Raw genomic sequence first — 22,942 nt, forward strand, 5'->3', positions numbered from 1 at the left:
GAGAGAAACATCAATCGGTTGCTTCCCATATGCACCCTGACCAGGGATCAAAACCACAACTTAGGTATGTGTCCTGACTGGGATTCAAACATGCAACCTTTTGGTATAGGAGTTAACACTCTAACCAACTGAGCCACCAGGCCAGGATAAGTTCAAATATCTCTTAATTGGGAGATCAGTATTCAAAACCCAGGCAGTCCCGCTCTAGAGTACTTGCTCATCCTAAGCTGCTTGATGGTGGTATACCCCTAACCAACTGGCCTTCCCAATAAACCAATCACAGACTTCCTACCACATACTTGGTACACAAGAACTTTCTATGGATGTCACAGGGCTCATCCATTATAGGCTTTGCCCCTTTTTGAATTTGGCATGTGGTGCTAGGGTAACTCATGTTGTGCATGTCTATGATAGTTCAACTTTAAATTCTTTAGTCAGGCTCTCATAGCTGGCTAACTCTGCCTGAGCATTTATTTCCAGGCAGAATGGGCTTCTAAGAACAACTACCTTTTGGAGGGATTTCCCCCCAGTGGGTGAGGAAGCTTTTCCTACCCCCTGTGGGTAGTTGTCCCTGTTCTATTGATAAGCCTGTATTGTAATTACCCTTTCCGTGGTTGTCTCCCTCATCATTTGTAATCTTTGTGAGACAGGGTATTATTTGTCTTCTTGAAGCCTCTGCCTAGCACAGTGCCTAGTCTGTGGTAGGCCATCAAACGCAAGAGATGTGTTGACTGCGTGGGACCAGGTGAACTTTGCTGCCTGCTTTCCATGGACTTCCAGGCTGTGCCAACGAACAAGGACGGTCTCCTCGCTACCCCAGGGAATAGAGTTGTGAATGTTTTTACTAAGTTAGGAAGTAGCTTTACTTGTCAAACAAAATTTAATGATTATTAGAGATCTTAAAATAGAAATGGGGGAAAATGGAATTTTTATTTGGAGAAACTCCCCACATAGTTATTAAACACTGATTTCACAGAAGAAACTGGAAAGATCTTAATTGCCTCTGGACCTACTTTTCCAACTCTAAGGTGCCTTAAAAAATTAAAATAGGACCCAATAAGAGGTTATTATGAAAGTAGAAAAAGTCATTTAAAAGTAGAAAAGCTCCCCTCGTATTTGTCCTGTTTGTGATTACAATTTTAAATGATAGGACGTGGCATAGCAACAAACCTCCCTTGACTTAATGTCCAACATTTTCTAAATTATCTAAGTATTCTAACCTCTTTGCCTTCACCTGACACACCTGCTCACTCTAATTGTCTCTGCTCCCTGAAGTCTTCCAAGCCCTGTCTCCCTCACTGCTTTCTGAGGTAATTTTCTATTTTTATGTGGTTGTTTCTGTCTTCCTCCCGTATGACTGTGTGCACGCACACACCCGCACGCACACACACACACAAGCGATTTTATCTTCTTTCAGCTCTTCCTCTACTCTCCACAGTTTTATAGTAAAGATCAGAAGATAGCAAGGCTGTGGAAAGAAGAGATAATTGAGGATTAAAATTGGCTACTGCTCACCTTCTAGTCTGGTTTTTTTTTTTTTTTTTTTTTTTTCTGCTTGTAGGAGAGGGTTAAGGTTTACTCAGCTAGTAAGGAGTTATTTTCAGAAGACCAGAGGATTTTACAATAGGAGTGGGTTGGACTGTTTGCTGAAGCAGTGGGGATTACAAGCGGCCTAGGGAGGGTATTTATAGCGCTGATCTCCAGGCAGGGATGTGTGGCCTTGCTTTAAGGCTTCTAAGGCTATGGTATTTGTACATCTGGTGGGTACGTAACTATTTAAAAAATAACCTAAAAATTTGGGAAAAACTGCATCCTTGACAAGATATATCCTTTTCTGAAGAGGAATGCTGCAGCTGTCTAACAATGAATTATAACACTCCACAGCTGTCTGGGCAGGAAATGAAGAAAATTATCCTGGCTATCTCAAAATGGGTGTTTGGGGAATGAGAGAGGGTGTCAGAGTTGCTGTAGACTATTCTGGAATTAGGGCTTTGAGCCTGCCTGATTAATATTATCTTATATCACAAGGTCATTGGCTATCAGATTTCAGATAGCATTAAAAAATTGGAACCACCTAAAAATCAAATAGCATGATTACATAGATTCCAGATAGTGAATTAAAGTAAAAAAAAAAAAATTCTCTTTTTTGGCAGCAGCCAGGCTTCCCTTCTTCTTCTTCCCATCCAAGGAATACATGGCATCACAAAATTAATATCCAAATTACCTGAAACTCAAATGTGATAGAGCTATGGCTACAGGGGTATTATTTAATAATCACCATTCCAGAAAACAGCTGTTCATATTTTCATAAAGAATGCGGGCACTGAGCAACTGCTCAGCAACCAAACGGCTGTTTTGTATGCCCTCCACGCTGCTTCACGAAGTAGCATGTCCCCAGCACAGCTAAAATCAGATCTCTCCTCTCCGCTAGAAACCTTCAGTGGCTCCCACTGTCCCCAGGAGTATTTCAAACCACAACGAGTGTATGAATCACCTGAGGATTCTGATATGATGGGTTGGCTTCTGCATGTCTAGCAAGTTCCCAGGTGTCCCTCAGGCTGCTCTTCCTTTGTCCGCACTTCGAGCAGCAGGGTCTGTAAGAGGCACCCTTAGCTCCCAACCAGCTTCCCAGGCTGATTGCCCTTTGTATCCTCTCTCTTTTTCTCTTTTTAAAAAAATACATCATTGATATATTTCCACAGAGAGGAAGGGAGAGGGATAGAGAGTTAGAAACATCGATGAGAGAGAAATATCGATCAGCTGCTTCCTGCACACTCCCTACTGGGGATGTGCCCGCAACCAAGGTACATGCCCCTGACCGGAATTGAACCCGGGACCCTTCAGTCCGCAGGCCGACGCTCTATCCACTGAGCCACACCGGTTAGGGCTGTATTCCCCCCCTTTTTTTTTTTTATTGATTTCAGAAAGAAAGAGGGAAAGAGAGAGAGATAGAAACAACAATGACGAAAGAGAATCTTTGATCGGCTGCCTCCTGCATGCCCTGCTCTGAGGATCGAGCCTGCAATCCGGGCACGTGCCCTGACCCAGAATCAAACTGGCGACCTCCTGGTTCATGGGTCAATGCTAAACCACTGAGCCACGCCAGCTGGGCACCCTTTATATTCTTGATGCTCCACATGCACTTTACTCTTTGGCCTTCCCAGGTTATTGTTTTCCTAGATACATACACACCCTCTTTTTCTATGCTTTTGGGAACTAGTCCCTATCAATGTCTTACTGGCCTTTGTTTACCCAAAGAGCCAACATTCTCCACAAGCCTTTCTCAGAATTGTCTTTACTCTACCCACCCATTAGAATCACACTTCCCCTCTCCTGCTCTCCTCTTGCATTTTGGTTGGAAGTCAATTTTGCAGCTTGCCACTGTCTGCCAGACTACACATATTGAGGGTGTTTGTCCCAATGAACTGTGAACCTCCGTGTACAACAATCTCATTCTGTACATCTCTGCTTCTTCTTCAGCTTATTGCACAACTCCAGCCTGGAACAGGTGCCAATAAAAGTTTGCTGGAATTTAATACAATTCACAAATTGTGTGAAATCATTTCTCTAGATGGCTTTCCCTTGAAGAACTGAAAGTCACTGGCATGTAGATAAACCTCCTCACTGTTGTTTCCTGGGAGGGTATGTCTTACACCTTGGTAGTTAGGGATTGCTCCTGGGTATTCTTGGAAAAGATTTTGATTCAGAGGATCTATGAATGTGACTATATGGGCTAAGCTTCTTAAAGGGGCAACCCAGCTGAGAATCACAAAAGAAGCGGAGGCTGCTTCCTTTGCCAAACCTACAAGCTGGTTTTTCATTGTTGCTAATGAAAGTCACTTGTGTTGACTTCTAACAGGAAGTACCTTAATCCTTTCTCATCAGACTTCTAAAATTAGCTTTATTTCTCCCTGCCTGAAGAATCATGAGGTGTGCTAACCTTTTCAGTTTCAGGTGGGATGATAGAAGAATTGCAGGACATTCCTTGCTGGGCCATATTAATGAATAGGCTTTTTGAACGGGAGTGGCCTGGGCTCTGATTTTGGTTCTGAAATGTCTTAGCTTTGTTATCTTGAGCATATTATTTAGCCAATTTGAGCCTCAGTATTCTCATCCCATAATGGGTTAAATCATACCCACCAGAAGGATTATTATTATTATTATTAAATGGAAGAATGTGTAATGTGGCACTTAGGTGTGCAACAAGTAGGTGGTGTTAGGCTGTCAAGTCCTTCATCTAAGTTCATTGATCACATCTCAACTCATAAAAGTTGGGAATGAGAGAGGAGCTCTGGATTTAAGCGCTCAAATTCTGCTTCATTTTTACAGAGCTCTGGCCACTCTGTTGTGCCCAGTCACTGGCCCCTACTAGTGGCAGAAGCAATAACATCATTGGGAACTTGATTGTGATGGGATTCAAGTCAGGCTGTCCAAAACATGCCACTTTGGCATATTGATTACTTTGAATTAGTCAATACTCCAAAAAAATAGCTAGTGCTGAAAGGACACTCTGACCTTCCCTGCCCAGATAGCAGGAAATAAATCTCCCACATGAAAGGTCCTGCCTACCAGGAGGTAAAGGGGTATCTTCATCATCAGACCAAGACGACTGTAAACAAACTCTGCTTAGATTCTTCACTAAGCACCCAGGCCTAAGTCATTTTGTCCTGTCAGTTCTGCACAAACTTATTGTTTCTTTGTTTAAAAACTATAAAAACTGTTGGTTTTAGATGCTTCTTAGGTCTCATACCTATGAGACCTCTGTAGGTACAAAATTAAACTTGATTTTCTGCTGTTAATCTGTCTCGTGTCAATTTAATTTTTAAACTAGATAGAAAAACTAGAAAGGGGGCGTTTTCCCTTCCTCAACAACTACATTGCAAGTCCATCTAAAGTTGGACTTTTTAATCTCCTCTGGATCATGGACTCATTTAGAAATCTCATGAAAGCTATTAACCTCGCCTAGGAGAGAGAGAGAGAAAAAAGCATGTATTCATCAATTTTGCTTTTATCAGGATAAAAATTCCACTGGTTCCCAAATCTGCTTATAAACTTCTAGCTCTTCATGAGGCAAGAAGCCAAGAATAACACAACAAAGTTGAGCGGGTACAGTAGAAGACCAGGAAGATTAGTGAAAGATGGAGGGAATTGCTGAACCCTCCCTCGCTTCATTTTCCCTGCTTAGGAAATCTTAAAGCAAAGATAGATGCTTGACGGAGGAGGGGAGAGTGGTTTGAATACCCTTCCTATTAAATCTTGTGCTGGGAATTATTGTTATTCAAACATATTTGGGTTTCTTTTTTACTTTTTTTATTGATTTCAGAGAGTAAGGGAGAGGGAGAAAGAGATAGAAACATCAATGATGAAGAGAATCATTGATCAGCTGCCTCCTGCACAACCCCTACTGTGGATTGAGCCAGCAACCCAGGCATGTGCCCTTGACCGGAATCGAACCCTGGACCCTTCAGTCCGCAGCTGACACTCTATCCACTGAGCCAAACTGGCTAGGGCAATATCTGGGTTTCTGGTATAAAATGGTTTCCACTGTAAGTGTTGATATCAATAAGGTTTGCAGTGAAAGTAAATAATATCTCAGGTTAGGAAACTTCGGTTTTAGATGTGGAAGGGAAGTTGCCCAAGCAGCAAAGTATGCTGTTCACCATTTATCTTGGTCCCGGTGGTAGATCTGTGTGCAGTGCTGACTTGCATTAATAACCATGAACACGATGGACGTGGAAACATGTCCAGGCCTTGCTCGTCAGCTCCCATTTTCATACTTCCTGAGTAGGCTGGGAAACGGGGAAGGACAGCATGAATTCAATTTAACAGTCCAGTAAGTGCCAAAGAAATGATCACAAATCTGAAACTAAGTGTTTTAAACAAGATTTTTCAGATGGTAAAGAAAAGACAAATCCCTTGTTTAGTAAACAGCAAACACATTATACATTAATCATCCACCAGACATTCAGTGTAATCAAAGGTTCCGTTTTAGTTCAAACACAACTTATGTTCCCCAATTAATTACTTATAGGACTATGTAGTTTGCATTTTTAAATGAATTTTCTGCTTCCCAGATGTCTTCTTCCAGGAATGTTTGACCCTTTGTAGAGAGGCTGGTTCTCTTATCACAGTGTTTTCAAGGCCTCTTGGGGTGTGAAACCCTCCCCTCCTCCCACACACACACACACACACACACACACAAACAGTTTAAGTACCACCTGCCATGTTGGACCCAATAAGGAGTTTGTGAAGTTGGAATGCAGTTCACATACTTAAGTAGGTTATATTCTTGGCAAAGAGGCTGGGAGTTGAGATGACGTAATTCAAATTTGCTTTTTTTTCAAGAGAAACATTATTCTAATGGAATGATCTTCCTGACCAAGGGTCAAGACTTAGTGGATTCACAAAATCAGGCTATCATACTAGTAAGGAACCTCAAAGGTCATCTGGGTCAGTCCTCTTTCTTGAGTCAAAAATGTTGTTCTCTCTTTTCAGATGAGACAAGATAAATTTATTTAAAGGCTAATGTTCTGCTAATATGCCAACCAGGGATGGGGCGTTTGGGGAGTGAGAGGAGAATCTAGAATATCACTGTCTGATAGAACTTTATGCAATGATAAAAATGTCCTACATCTCCACTATGCAGTACAGTAGCCACTAGCCACATGTTGCTTTTGAGCACTCACAATGTAGCTAGTGTGACTGGGACACTGAATTTTCAATGTTATATAATTTTAATTAATTTAAACGTAAATATAAGTAGCCACATGTAGATAGCACATGTAAAGTGAACCTAACTTCAGGCAGTTTGAAAGGCAAGGGCTAGGCAACAAGTGAAAAGTATAGCTAAGAGAATAAAATCTGATGAGATAACCTTGCTAACTAAATTGATTATTTCATAATGAAGTTTAAGGATCGTCAATCTGCTGGTCAATACCAAGGACATATGCTGTTATAGCATGATAAAGTCTAAGAGCCAGTTGAAAAAATTTATAGTACAGGGGAAAAACTGCACACAGAGATTCTTAAGGGCACAAACAAGTACCAAATAAAACATTCAGATTTAGGACACAAAGAAAATGTAGCATAATAAAGTTAGGACAAATTTAAAGAAAAAACATCCGAAGGATAATGGAGGGAGTTACTATGGAAAATGGTAAAATATATTTTAACAAACAAAACCAAAGATGGCCATATTTCTAGTAGCAAAATTATATCCTACATAATAAAAGCCTAATATGCTAAGTGTCCAGTCATCTGGTGACTGGTCAACTGTTCAACCAATCAAAGCATAATATGCTAATGATATGCTAAGGCTGCTCAACAGCTTGCTATGATGTGCACTGACCACCAGGGGGTAGACGCTCCAAATGATGGGTTAGCTTGCTGCTGGGGTCTGGACGATTAGGACTGAGTGTGATGGGCTGGACAAACCCTGGAGCCCTCCCATGGTCCCTCCCCAGTCTGGATTGTACACCAATGTGGTCCCTGAACCCTCTTGCAATCCAGAACCCCTTGGGGGATGTCGGAGAGCTGGTTTCAGCCTGATCCCGCAGGCCACTCCCCTGGGGATGGTGCCAGACGTAGGGCTCACACTGCTGTTGTGGCAGCGCAAGCCTCTCCCGATCGATTGGGACTGATTGGGCACAAGCCTGAAGCAGGTGCAGTGGGGCCAGGATGAGCAGGAGCAGCAGGTAGGAGATGCAGGCAGTGTTGGACTGTGGGTTTCAGCCCGATCCCTGCAGGCCACCCCAGGGACCCCACCTGTGCACAAATTCGTGCACCAGGCCTCTAGTATTTTATAATTCCTTCCTAACGTTGTTTTATTTTCAATTTTAACATATGTACTTTTTTGTAAAGTTGTAAGAAAAAGCACATGAGACCTAACCTTTTAACAAATTGTTTAAGTGTACATTACATTATTGGTAACTATAAGCACAACATTGTATGGCAGAGCACTCCAACCTTTTCACCTTGCATGGCTGAAAGTTTATACTCATTAAACTGCAACTCCCAATTTTCCACTCCCACCAGCCCTAGCAACCTCCATTTACTTTCTGTTTTGATGAGTTGAACTGCTTTACATACCTCATATAAATGGAATTATGTAGTATTTATCCTCTGGAACTTGATTATTTCAACTAGCATAATGTCTTCAAGGTTCACCCATGTTGTAGCAAATATCAGAATTTCCTTACTTTTTTAAGGCTGAATAATATTCCATTGCCTGTATATGTTACATTATGTAGACCCGTTAATTTGTCAGTGGGCATTTAGGTTGTTTCCACCTCTAGGCTTTTGTAAACAATGCTGTACTGAACAGGAAGTGCATGTAACTCTTAGAGATTCTGATTTGAATTGTTTTGGGTAAATATCCAGAAGTGGCATTGCTGAATCATATAGTAGTTCCATTTTTAATGCTTTTAAAAATCTCCATAGTGGCTGCACCATTTTACATTCCTACTAACATTGCCTAAGGGTTCCAATTTCTCCATATTCTAATTAACACCTGTTACTTTCTATTGTGTTTTATCTATCTATCTATCTATCTATCTACCCATCTATCTCTATTTATTTTTATAATGGCCATCCTAATAGGTATGAGGTGATACCTCATTGTGGTTTTGATATGCATTTCTATGGTGATTAGTGATGTTGAGCATCTTTTCATATACCTATTGGTGACTTGTATGTCTTCTTTGCAGAAATGTCTATTTATGTCTTTTGCCTATTTTAAAATCAGGTTATTATTATTATTATTATTTTTTGCTACTGAGTTGTAGGAGTTCTTAAAATATTTTGGATACTAATCTCTTATGAGATATACAGTTGGCAAATATTTTCTCCCATTCCATTAGCTTCCTTTTTTACTCTGCTGGTTTCTTCACTGTGCAGAGCTTTCATCTGACACAGTTTCACTTCTTTATTTTTCCTTTGGTTGTCTGTGCTTTTGGTGTCATATCCAATACATCATTGCCCAGACCCATGTAATGAAGCTTTCGCCCTGTGTTTTATTCTAGGGCTTAAATTTAAGTCTTTAATTCATTTTGAGTTTCTTCTTACATATGGAATAATATAAGGGTCCAATTTCATTCTTTTGCATCTGGTTATCCAGTTTCCTCAACACCATTTATTGATGAGATTAATGCATTTTCCAGTGTGTGTTCTCAGCATCCTTGTCAAAGATCGGTTGACCTCATATGCATGAGTTTATTTCTGGGCTCTATTTTGTTCCATTCATCTGTATGTCTGTCTTATGCTAGTGCTATACTGTTTTAATCACTGTAGCTTTTTATTTTTCCACTTTACAATTTTGACTTAAAGTTTATTTTGTCTGATGTAAGTATGGCCACTTTTGCTCTCTTTTGGTTACCATTACATAGAATATGTTTTTCTATTCTTTAATTTTCAGCCTATGTGTGTCTCTAAATCTAAAATGAGTCTTATAGACAACACATAGTTAGATTTTCATTTTTGTTTTTTACTCTTTTAGCCCCTCTATGTCTTTTAATTGGGGAGTTTAATCCATTTACATTTAAAGTAATTATTGATGTGGAAGGAATTACTATTGCCATTTTATTAATTGTTTTCTGTCTTGTAGCTCTTTTGTCCCTTATCTTAATCTAACCAGACTACTATAACAAAATGCCACAGACTGGGTGGCTTATAAACAACAGGAATTTATTTCTCACAGTTTTGAAGGTTGGGAAGCCTAAGATCAAGCTGCCAGCAGATCAATTCTGCTATGTTGCTGTTGTCACTCTTCTATATATCTACTTTTGATTGTGTTTAGTTCACTTTTTTAAGAGAATGATTGTTAAACACAGTATTCAAAATCTACAAATGATTTCTTATCATACTTATATCAGTGAACATTCTCTAGAGAAACAGATCCAACAAGAAGACCTATCTATCTATCTATCTATCTATCTATCTATCTATCTATCTATCATCTATCATCTATCATGTGTGTTTGTGCTTTTTCTTTTAAGAAACTGCCTTCCAAGATTGTGGGGCTGACAAGTCTAATATATAGGGCCAGCTGTTATACTGGGAACTTAGGTAAGAATTGATTTTTCAGTCCCAAGTCAGAATTCAGTAGGGTAGACTAGAAGGCTGGAAACTGGGAAGGGTTTCTATGCTACAGTCTTGAGGCTAAATTACTTTTCCCTATGAAAGTTTTTTTTTCTCTTAAGGCTTTAAACTGGTTCAATAAAGCCCACCTACATTATTGAGGATAATCTCCTGTAATTAAAGTCAACTGACTACAAATGTTAATTACATCTAAAAAAATACCTTCACTGCATCATCTAAACAAATGCTGGCCAAACAATTGGAAACCCAGCCAAGTTGACACATAAAGTTAACCATCACAATACTCTATATTATATAAATTGATGAATCGAAGGTCAGAAAGAATCAAAGATTGTCCAGGCAGAAAAGAATAGGGAGAGAATACAGCAAACATTTAATTTTGTAGATGAGGAGACTGAGTTACAGAAAGGTAAAATGACTTAGTGGAGGCAATGTGAATTAGTGGATAGGACTTTGGAGTGAAAAAATATATAAATATGATAGTTAGGTTTATCTTTCATTAACTGTCTTTCCTTGGACAAGATATTAATCCCTCTTTGCCTCGGTTTCAATATCTGTAAGGTAGGAATTATCATTTTACAGCAACATTTTGTAAGAACAGTCTGTGGCAGAGAGTAATTTCTCAATAAATGGGAATTAATTATCATTATTGATATCATTGGCACTCAAAAAGTAACTCTGAATTTACTCAAAAAAGCTGGGAAGTGATGAAGAGTGTCAGTCACCATCCTAGTTCTTCGTTCTCTATTATAATGGTGCTGTCGCTAATAATGTAAAACTATGTTAAATGTGATAGAGATTATCCAGTCAACTGTATATACTTTTTAAATCCATGTGTTTTTCACTTCTTTATACTGAAATGAAATCAGGGGATATTCTGTCAGTTGTTGATTCTTATCTGGGTTAGGAGATTCAGGAAGGTATTCCCAGGCAGATTTAAAAAGTATGTTAAGAGCAGTTCCGGTGGGGAGACCTGGGCCCATGTTGGATGAATTTCTGAGGTGTTGATCCAGGTCTGTTTGTTTTGTGGCTCTCATTTTCTCATCTTGAATGCACCTTTGCAAGCATGAGCCTTGGAGATTATGGTTCTGTCCTCTCTGCTTGGAATCAGAATGTCTGTTTTTGCTGCCTTGAGCTGCTGGCTCACCACTTTAGCAGTTTCCCTGTGCTTGTGGATGTTATCCAGAGAATATCTATGTTGGCAGAGCCTGAACTAGCCCTTATTTGTGGAGAATTCTTCATCCTTTGATCTTTTACCATGTTGTTGCTTTACACTGTCAAGAGCCTAAAAGCTTTGGTTTGAATGGTGGCAAAATGCATAGGCATTCAGGAATGAGTTTGATCTTTAATCCACAAAATCAAAGGTTCTTCTCTCTCAGCCACAGGTCCTGCTTGTTGCCTTACAAAATTGGATTACGGCTGTCACTAGACAACTGTATTTTCTCTTTATCAGTCATTCTTAAAGCTTGACTATAGGTGTGCCAATAAAATAATAAGACAGCTCCCACTCCCCACAAACAGGAAAACTGCCAACTGAATTTGTCTTTGGAAGTCTTTTTTTTTTTTCATGTTTGAAACTCACTTCTTAGAACTGTTTTTTTTTTTTTTAAATTTATCTTTATTGTTGAAAGTATTACAGATGTCCCTCCCCCCACCACCAATTGGCTCCCTCACCCCACTTCCTTTCCCTCTCCAGGCCTTCCCCTCACTGCTGACTGCCCATGGCTATGCATATATGCAAATAAATTCATTGGTTAATCTCTTCCCGATTTCCACCCCACCCTTCCCTCTGAAATTTGTTCGCCTGTTGCATGCTTCAATGTCTCTGGATTTTTTTTGTTCATCAGTTTATTTTGTTCATTAGATTCCACATATCAGTGAGATCATGTGATACTTGTCTTTCTCTAACTGGATTATTTTGCTTAGCATAATATTCCCCAGGTCCCTCTATGCTGTCTCAAAGTGTAAGAGATTCGTTTTTATAGCTGCATAATATTCCATGGTGTTTTTTAAGTGCCTCCTATTGACATTTTTTAACAAAAGAAAAATGGTAGTGTTGTTATGTTAAAGTCATAGGATATTTTTCTAGGCCTTACTGTATTTCTCCCCTTCATTTTTTTCTCTTTCCTCCATTTCTTCTTGGAGAATAGGAAGTGGGGGGAAGAATGGGGGAGTGGAGGCTAGGGCATCATAGAGAAGCTGGGACACCTGGGCAGGGGTTATTCCAGGAGAATTACACAGGGTAATGCTTCTCAAACTATAATGTGCATTAAAATCTTTGGTGATCGTATCAAAACTGATTCAGTAGGACTTGGGTGGGGCCTGAGGGTCTACATTAGTAGCATGTTTCCGGGTAATGCTGCTGCTGCTGGTCGATGCACCATAATTTGATTAATAAGAACACAGAGAGAGGAGAAAGCCTTGGTACCTGGCGCACTCTGGACCAGAAATTTTGCAAGTTCACTCAGTCACTCCTCACATCAGCCCTATAAGGTCACTTTTCCCTTGTTACAAATAAGGTTTCAGACTCAAAGAGGTTGGGTAATTTAACAGGCCTGAGGTCTGAATGCGGTTCTGAGTGACATCAAGGATTACAGATGGCCTCCTCCCAGCGCCACCTCTCATTGTTAGGATGTGTGCTGCCCTCTTCCTACTGACTCTCAGTCCCCAGCAAGGTGCATACATTATGTTCTATGGAAGTTCATCACATCAACTACTCTCACTAATTCAGGAGTGTTGGCTTGACAATGGCCCTCTTCCCAGCTTCCCATTTCCTTTTCTCCTCCTAGCACCCTAGGCAGTGCTGCTTTTTAAAATGCAGTTCTAATCAAATGACCTCCTTTTCCAAAGCCTTGTGAGTAACTGGTATATGACATGTTATTTGGCTTGACATTCAAGGCTTTCCATGATATCATCTCCCCTTCCCAGATCTCTCCTGTTTATCTGCTAGGCTGCAAACAAGTGGGGCTACTCCTATTTGCTTTAATAAACCCTGAATTTCCCTATTTCTGGAACTTTGCTTATTTGATTTTTCTTTGGAAAATTCCCAAGCCTCCATATAAGCACATTAATGTCCTTTCCATGCCTCGTCTGTCCCCCTCAGCCACATACCAGGGCTCCTTTCTTTGGAAATTCCCAGAGCCCTGCCCTGACAGCATCTTTCTTATTTCATCTCATGTGCTATCAGCACATTTATTTGTACAAACTCACTCTACAGCAGGATGTGAGGCAGTCTTTACAGGCATTATCATCCCTTATTGCATAACCTTTTGTCACCCTGCATAGGAAGGGCCAAGAGAATACAACAAGCACTAAACAATATTTCACGATCAAGTTATGTGATACTATAAGGCTGAGAATCATGAATGGGATTGGATGGTGAATGAAATATCTATCTCTATATATAAGCCTAAGAGACCAAACGACTGAAGGACCGGTCGGCTGATTGCTATGATGCACACTGACCACCAGGGGGCAGACACTCAATGCAGGAGCTGACCCCTGGTGGTCAGTGGGCTCCCACAGCCAACCTCCCGTGGCCAGCCAACCTCCCATAGTCCCTCCCCGCCAGCTGGCTGGCTAACTTCCAGAGGTCCCTCTCCCCGGCTGGCTGGGCCCCCCCATTGGTCCCAATTGGAGTGGGGGAGCTGGCCAGCCAACCTCCCATGGTTCCTCCCCCTGTCAGCCCATTTTCCCTGCGCCCCCCTCCCCCAATCAGCCCCGAAGCCCCAATCGCCGGCCAGGCCAAGGGACACCACCCATGTACTGGGATATATATATGTATATATATATGTATATATATATATATATATATATATATATATGTATATATATATATACAAAAAAATAATAAAGGCCAGAATAAAACATATGCATTAAAACAGTATGTAATGGGTTCAGTGGTCATTCTCAATATTATCTGTAAACTGAAGAAAGTAAACTCCTGCTTCCTAGGATGACAGGAGGATGTTCAATGGTGGTGAAACAACTAGAACAGTGCCTGGCATATAGGAGAGGCTTACCAAATGTTGCTTTCCATCATTTTGCTCCCTCGCTGAATTGTATAGGGCTGCTGAAGAAATTTCTTTGATCTAGAAAGCTTGCACAGCAGTGAGAAGGAAGCATTTGGTTTTCAGCACTTTATTTAACTGCCAGGTGTAGAAACATCTTGCGAAGTAGAAAGTGGGAAGTAACATCTCCCTGGAAACCTTTCTGGTATTCTTAGACAAATCAGAAAAGCAATAAATAGCCACTGATAATAATAATAACTCACTAGGCTCCTTGCTTCTGTGTCTTGGCAGAATGTTTTAGAATGATTGCCAGTCTTGATAGTTACCCCATAAAGCAATCCTCCTGCTATGATTCAGTTTTGGGAACAACTCACACTTCTTTATCTATGATGGGGACTCAGAAGGAAGACAAAATACAGGGCAGGTGTCAACTTAGTAAGAGAACCTTTCAAATCACTACTCTCCTTTTCTGTGTTCCAAGAACTGACCCTCATGTCACTAGCAGTGATGTCAAAGTAGAAAATATTGTTCCCCTTATGTATTGACAATAGAGATCCTTAAATAAAAATGTGCATAAGAAGCACATGGGAAACTTGTTAAAAATGTATATCCCTGACAAATTCTCATTCAGTGGACAGGTTAGGACATAAGACTCTGATGCAAGTGGCACTTAGATTACTTTATAGCTTCCATATACAGTTGAGGAAATTGAGGGTCAGACATATCAACTGATTTTCCCAGGGTCACATAGATAGAAATGTAGCAGATCCAGGATTTCAGCCCAGGTCTTTTGATGCCGATCCATGATAATTTCCTCTAACTCACAGTTGCCTTCAATTATCTAGAGACATGCATCTCAAAAATTAATGTACACATGAGTCAACTGGGAAACTTGTCAATATGCAGATTCTGACATACGAGGTCTGAGAGGGCTAGGGATATTGCCTTTCTAACAGACTCCTGAGTGTTCCTGCTGCTGCTAAGTCTGTGGACCACACCTTGAATAGTCAGGATCTAAAACATCACTAGGTATGGACTGAAGCATTTAAGAAAATGAGAGTGAAACATGAGCTAAAATAAATTGGCCCAATAAATTGGCTCTATTGTGGATAGCATAGAACTGGGCAAATGGAAGGCCACTAGATAAATAAGGATGAAATTTAATTGTTGAAAGGCCTAGGGGAATCAGTAAGGTGGTGGCCCCAAGTAACTCCTGCCTTGCTTTTTTTCCTCTTTGATCTAGTTTTCATGGTGACCTGTTTCCCTGAGAAGCTAATGAAGGCAGATGCTTGTTTCTCGAGATATGTACGAAGTAGCAGGAAATGGAGACAGTGCGTGGGAAGAAATAGAAAAGAAAGCATGGCTGGGGTTAATCTGGATTCCTTAGGTTATGAAATGATCTACAAACAAAAATGAAATAAAACACATTTATGCATGTTCATAAGTATAGAAGACAGGTTTTCAAAAAATATTATAAAATTAGCTTATGAACTTGAGATTGTTAACCAGGAAATGAAAAACAGATACATAAAGTTACCTACTACTTTTTCTGAAGTTTTCAAGACTAGCATTTCATACTCTTCAGAAAAGAAGTAAGAAATTTGTAACTGGGAACTTATATGCATATATGCATAGCCCAGGGACATAGACAATAGAGTGGTGAAGGCCTGGGAGGGGTGGGTGCAGGATGGAGGGGGTCAATGGGAATAAACAAACAAACAAACAAACAAAGGGATATCTGTAATACTTTCAACAATAAAAAAAGAATTTTTTTTTTTATTGAAATAAAAGTATGGCTTAAGAAGGAATATTGGGGAATATATAGATACAGCATCTTCAGAAATGTTTACGAAGTGATGCTTCTCCCCAGAGAACTTTGATCAACTAGGTTTGTGTTTGTAATATGTACCGGGCACTGGGCTGGGTACAGGGATATTGCAATGATAAGATATAGTCTCTGCAGGTAAGACAGGAAACAGATAAAGTATAGTACAACAGAATGAGTGCATTAGTAGAATTGTGATCCAAACATAAGAAATTAGAGGAGGAACTCTCTCTGTTCAGTGAAGTTAGGGAAGGCTTCAGAGAAGAAGTAATGCTTAACATAGGCATTGAAAGACGAGTAAGAAATGGCCAGAAGAAATTTGTTAATAGTCATTTTAACAAGTATTATTTATTGTTACACAGTATGGGTAACAAAAGATGTCCTAGGGACACTGACAGTCCTGAGTTCAAATCCCACTACTTCCTGATTGTATAGCCTTGAAGGCATATTATTTAATAACTCTGAGCCTAGATTTTTCTCTTTTGAATAACAATATAGCATGTCCCATGAGGAAATAAATGAGATAAAGTGAGAAAACAGTCTTCTAGATCTGCCCATATCCCAATGTCGACAGATTTAGGGGCAACTGGGGTCCTAGCTACATCCCTGAACACACAATTCTTTGGAGTGAGGCTGCTCCTTTCATTGCCACCACTTTCTTGGCTGAATTCTGTGTTCTAAGATTTCCACTTATTTGCTGGTCTATATTTTCCCTTTTGACACTTGTGGGAGATCGAATAGTGTCCTCCACAAAATTCATGCCCATTCGAAACCTTGAAATGTGACTTTATTTAGAAATAAGGCCTTCACAGATGTATTAGTTACATTATTAAGGGGATCATACTGAATTAGGATGGGCCCTAAATCCAGTTTGAATGGCATCCCTATAGATAGAAGAAGACACCCAGAAACTCAAGGAAGAAGGCCATGTAAAGACAGAGGCCTTATGGTGCTACAAGCTGGACACCACTCAGGATTGCTGACATCTACCAGCAATTAGATGGCTCTGAAGAACCTTCAGAGGAAACATGGTCCCATTGACACTTTGATTTGGATTTCTAGTTTCTAGTTCTATGAGAGAATACATTTCTGTTTTTTACTGATTGATTGATGTTAATAACAGGAAGCGGGGAGAGAGAGAGAGAGAGAGAGAGAGAGAGAGAGAGAGAGAGAGAGAGAAACATTTATTTGTTGTTCTACTTATTTATGAATTCATGAGTTGATTCTTATATGTGTCTTGACTGGGGGTTGAACCTGAAACTTTGGCATATGGGGACAATGCTCTAACAACTGAGCTACCCCATCAGGGCAAATTTCTGTTGTTTTAAGCTACCATGTTTGTGGTACTTTGTCACAGCAGCCCTAAGAAATTATCACAATGCTTATATGCCATCATCCTCCCAGCTAGAGTCAAGAAGTTAATCTAAGGGTACATGGTGGCTTTGCAACATGTTACCTAGGATGGGCTGTGTTTCCAGAATTCCCTTCCCTGTTTGTTTCCGATTAAGGTGCATCATAGGAGGCATTTTTGCACAAGCTTTGGGGTACAACTGTAATAGCTACAGCTGAATAGTTGTTATTGTTTTTGTTGTTGTTGTTCTTATTGCTATTTTTCCCCCCCCCCCACCCCCCCCCCCCCAGCTAGCTGTATTGTTTTGTAAGTTCAGAAGGCCAAGGCAGGGTCAGCGGGTGTTTTTGTAGCTCATATATGTTGGTGGTCATCTCGTTGGTCTGGGTAGCAGCTCCTCCTTCCCTTGCATCCTCCGCCCACTTCTCCAACTCCTGGGCCATTGGGTCAAGGGTATGCTTATCGCTGTGAAAAGGATCCACTGTTTTCTGCAGGAGACAGGGGGAGACTCTACAAGGGTTCTAGCTTGTCCTGCCTCCCCACTTTATATCCACCTTTCCTTCTTGGGGTGCCTGCCCTGCAGATATCAAGCTCCTGCATCAGATACAAATACCTAAGTCTTGCAGCATCTATGTACCCACTCCCTCACTTTCGTATGTCAAATCCGTACAACAAATTGCTTTTCTGATTGGATCCTCATAGATTCAGGCACCCAGGGCCTCATAGTTTAGTCCCAAGGTGTCTGTAAGATCATTGCTCCCTGTCTACGGATGAGACAGCTGTATTTTAAACATCCTTGCACCTGAGATTCTTGAACATACAGGTGAAGTGCCAAATGGTGTTTTATGTGAACTTACCTTTTGTGGTTTTTCAGCTCCCAGTGAATTCAATAATTCAGCATAAACATCTCCCATTTTCTCTCTTCATGTCTGTGACACTTCTTCTTGCTCTGTGTCCACAGAAAAGGAAAATTACAGTCAGCTCCTACTGCTCCCTGCCTCTACACCTGCAGGGAGCAGTAGGCTCCAGGGTTCATGTTCTGTTTCACAAAGACTTTTTCAGCCATCACTGGGATAGTAGACCTTGGCCTGACAGTCAGCATGGAGTGTGGCTGTCTGCAGCTGGAGTCTCAGAGGAGAGCCCCTGACTCCGCAGTGACAACACTACCCTTCAACCTTGTACTACTAGACAATGCAATCTGAGACATCCGCGCGCTGATGGGGAGAAGATGAATCACCGTGATAATGGGCGCTGAGTGTTTTTTTTTAAGCTCTCATTTACTTTGTGCATGAAAGCTGGACTTGACATTTGCAGCTGGCTCTACCAGGCAGTTATCCTCGTGCCAGCACTGACTGCACTCCCACAATATGGCCCACAATGAAAGCTTCGTGCAATTATAAGGCAGTGCCTGTAGTCAGAATGAATGACTCCATTCACTACAAACACAGAACTTGCTATGGATGTTCAATTATATTAGGTGCCTCCTGGACTGTGTAGAAGGGGAGGTGAAATGGTGATGTCAGAATAAGCACAAGGAGCCTTGCTGTTCTCAGTGCTAGTCAGCATGACAGTAGAATGGTGTCTGCAACCTGGTACTCTGCTCTGAATAGGTTTCGGAAACAGCCCTTACTATTTTTCGGGAAGTTTCTGTAGGTTCTCTTGGCTCATAGGGCTAATTCCCACTTCATTAACCTGGCATACAGGCTCTTCCCAACCCAGCCCCAACTTGGTGTCTCTAAATCATTGACCATCCCTTTAGAATGCCACTTGCCTGTATATTTCTGTGGCTTTACTTACCCTATTCTTTCTGCCAGAACTTTTCTTGCTCTTTCCTACTTTGGGAACTTCTAGATTTTAAGAACTAGCTCATACATTACTGCATTTGACAAAATTAAGAGGTATTTTTTTTTCCTACTGTGCTCCCACAGCATCTTTTATGAACTTCTATTATAATTCACAGTATATATCATGTAATTTTTGACTTACTTCTCAGGCTAAAAATTTGACTTTCGTGTGGACTTCACTCATCAGAACGTATAGCACTTCCTGGAACTAATGTAGCTTTTCTTTTTGAAGAGAATGGAATAGTATTGGGAAGAGAGCAATTGACTTGGCCAAAGAGCTTCAATTCGTGATTTGGGCTCCTGGGTTCTGATTCCAAATTTGTCCATCTCTATCTGGCCTTTGAATGACTGATCAGAATTGAGTAACACTAATAAGTATAACTCTCAATTTCTTCTTGCCTAAATTTCTTTATTTGTTAACTGGTAAATATTATACCCACCCTTTGCTAGCTCATAGCTGTGTCCTGAAAGTAAAATCAAATAAAAAATACAAAACGTTGGTGGGAGGAGGCCCAGTGAAAGCTTCTGAGTTTAGGAAAATAAACTGCTGTGTGGCTTGTTTGTTGTGGGCTTTCCTGCTTCTTCTCCAGGCTTCTAACATGTGCCAGACACTTGGTAGACATAGTTGTGATCAAGAGAAAGCCATGAGTTTGAAATCCCATCAGTTAATAAATTGAACTCTCCAAGAATAGTCATTCAATCAATGAACTTTTCTTGGGAGGCTCTAAAGAGTTACTGAGGGACACTGTGGCTCTTCAGCTGTCTTTCGGGGGGAAGAGATTCTTATTCTTACTGGTCCAGAATGGCCCAGGCCTCCTCATATTTGAGGCTGACTACTGGTTGCTCCTCAGGTATGAGCTGGCATAAGCATTTTCTTTGGCAATTGGCTTTACTATTTCCCAGGCAAAACTAAAAAGGAGTTAAAAATGGCCTCTGGTGTCTTCACATCCCCTTTATATTCTGTCTCCAACATTCTTCTTGCTCTTACCTTCTGGTATACAGGGGCCTCATTTTGCCTCTTCACTGTCCAAATATCACTGCTCCAAAACAGTAAAAAATTAATTAGTAGCTTATTGTTTTAATTATGAAAAATGGTCACTCCTTTATGGATTAATATATTTTTTTCTTCTGTGTGTCTCCAGGCTTTTATTGGGGCATTATAGTATAATTTTAAAACAGACTATAGTTTTAAACTACAGAGAAATGATTTTGTTTGGTAAACATTTTTCTTTTATAATTTCAATACCTTTGCTAATTGACAGTTGTGGACATCTGCCCATTTGATTATAATGTGTATTGCCAGAGTTTTAGTAATTTCTTTTGTGTCTATAGTGAAAAGTGAGCTTTAAGCACACTCAAAATGGGGATTCTTAAAATTAAGAGGTATTCTAAATACCTCTTAGGCAAATCAAAATAAGATGATCACTGGATTTGGGAGGGGAGTATAAAGAACCCAAAAGAAACAGATTTTGTTTTGCTTTTGTATCAATGACACAGATGGTCACACTACTGAAGATAATCACATCTTAATCAATTATAGTTACACTAGAGCAGCAAAGAAAGCTAGAATGAATACAAAGCAAAGGCATCTCTCTTCTTCTTAAAGTTCAGTTATAAGAGCTGCCATTATTATAATGCATTTTCAACCAGTCAGGTAAAAATATAATTTTCTAATGAGGTATGGCAACCTTAAATAAGGCACAAGGAGTGAATTTATATTGGATTCCACTGACAATGGATCAAAAGTATTTTTAAAAATTCCAGAAAGTTAATCCCTAAACAATCTACACTAATAAAAGAGAAACATGCAAATTAACCATCACCATGCCACTCTGCTACACCCACCAGCCAATCAGAGCAACTATGCAAATTAACCCAACAAAGATGGCAGATAATTTGAATACGAAGGCTCAGAGTGATGACTGAATTAGACTGAAGATGGCGGCGACCACGGAGCTGGAGCGAGCAGGAGGCTTGGGTTGCTCCCAGCGATGGAGGAAGCCAAGCTTCCCACCGGTTGGGGGCAACCCAGGCTTCCAGCCCCCCCTGGGCTCCGCTCAAGGAGGGGCTGGGTTCCTGGGTCACAGGGGGCCTGGGTCGCCGGGGGCAGCCCAGGCTTCCAGTCCGCCCTGGGCTCTGCTGGAGGAGCTGGGGGGAAAAAGGAGGATCTGGGAGCAGCCGGAGAGTAGAAGCCAATCCTCACTGCTGTGGCTGGACCAAAGGTCTGGGTCCCAGGGGAAAACCGGTGCCAGCAGCCAGGGGAAGGAAGTCCTATTGTGCAAATCTTTGTGCAACAGGCCACTAGTACAGTATAATCGACACTAATAAAAGAGAAAGATGCAAATTGACCTCAGCTTTGCAACACCCACCAGCCAATCACGAGTGTGTATGCAAATTAACCCAACAAAAATGGCGGGTTAATTTGTATACGCAGGTGCTGAGTGGCCGGGGGTGGGGCAGGATGCTTGCGTCGTCACCATGTTGATGACTCAGGCGTTCCAACTGCCCCAGCCACTCCGGGCCTCTGGGCAGCATGGGAAGGTGGAAAGGCGGCTCTGGGCTGGAGTGAAGGCAGTGCCAACAGTCAGGGGAAGGAAGGTCCATTGTTGCACGAATCTGCGTGCATCAGGCCTCTAAAATATATATATATATATATATATATATATATATATATATATATATATATGCCATTTACATTGTATTAGGTATTATAAGTAATTCATAGATGATTTAAGTAAATTAGGTAAGGTAGGATGTGCATAGATTATATACAAATTCTACACCATTTTATATAAGGAACTTGAGCATCCTCGGGTTTTAGTATCCATGGGGTGTCCTGGAACCAATTTCCCATGGATACTGAGGGATAACCATATTAGGTACAAAAAATAAAGGTTTTCTAGTTATAAAATATTTGTACCTCACTAGCAAAAAATAAAACTTACTAATAGGTGACAACCTTGTTAAATCAGTGACATCGAGGGGGCCTTAATTCTCATAAATCTATAGAAGTGCTCCACTTACTGGGACTATACAAAATAGTGCCAACCCCTCCCGAAAATGACAGCCCTTTAAGTACTCATCAGGTCATCTGGGACCTTTATGTAACCCCTCAGATTCAACATTCTGAGGCATTCCATCATTCCTTACATGACAAAGTTCAGGGTCTCTTCACCATTCCAACCATTTTCTTCTGCTTGTCCACATGCTTCTCAAATGAGGTATAAAAAACAGAATGCAATACTCTAGATGTGATCCAATGAAGCAGATTAATTTTACTTAATCTACATTAGAATGAATCTACATCTATATGCTGCTTGAATTCACATGAACCCTTTCAAAGCTATAAGGGACTTTGATTAGAATCAGTGGGTGGAATCACATAGTTACTAAACAATGTCTTCACTCCATCCTGTCCTGGTGCCATTGTTTACATGGATCCACATATCAGACATTTTATTCATTCCTACTAACCTTCATTTTAGATTTGATTCATTATTCCCACCTGGCACATGTTCTAAAAGAACTTTTGGAGTCTGAGAGAAACTTAGAGATCATCTAATCTAATCTCATCCAAAGATGTAGAGTTGTTGACGCCCACGATTGTCAGAGTCAGAGCACCTGAGGCTTCCTGGCATCCTCTTCCCTCTCTTGGTCCTTCATCTCTTGTAATAACCAGTTCTTCTCAGCAATATTACCTTTTTCCTTTGGGTTGTGGAATGATTGATTTTGTTTAAGAGCCACCAACTTTAGCTTGGATAATAAACTTGGATAAAGCATTATTATGAAAGATACCTTCCCTTTTCCCTTACAGAAGAAA

Source organism: Myotis nattereri (assembly GCF_964212035.1).
Source record: "Myotis nattereri genome assembly, chromosome: 2".
NCBI classification, from domain to species: domain Eukaryota; kingdom Metazoa; phylum Chordata; class Mammalia; order Chiroptera; family Vespertilionidae; genus Myotis; species Myotis nattereri.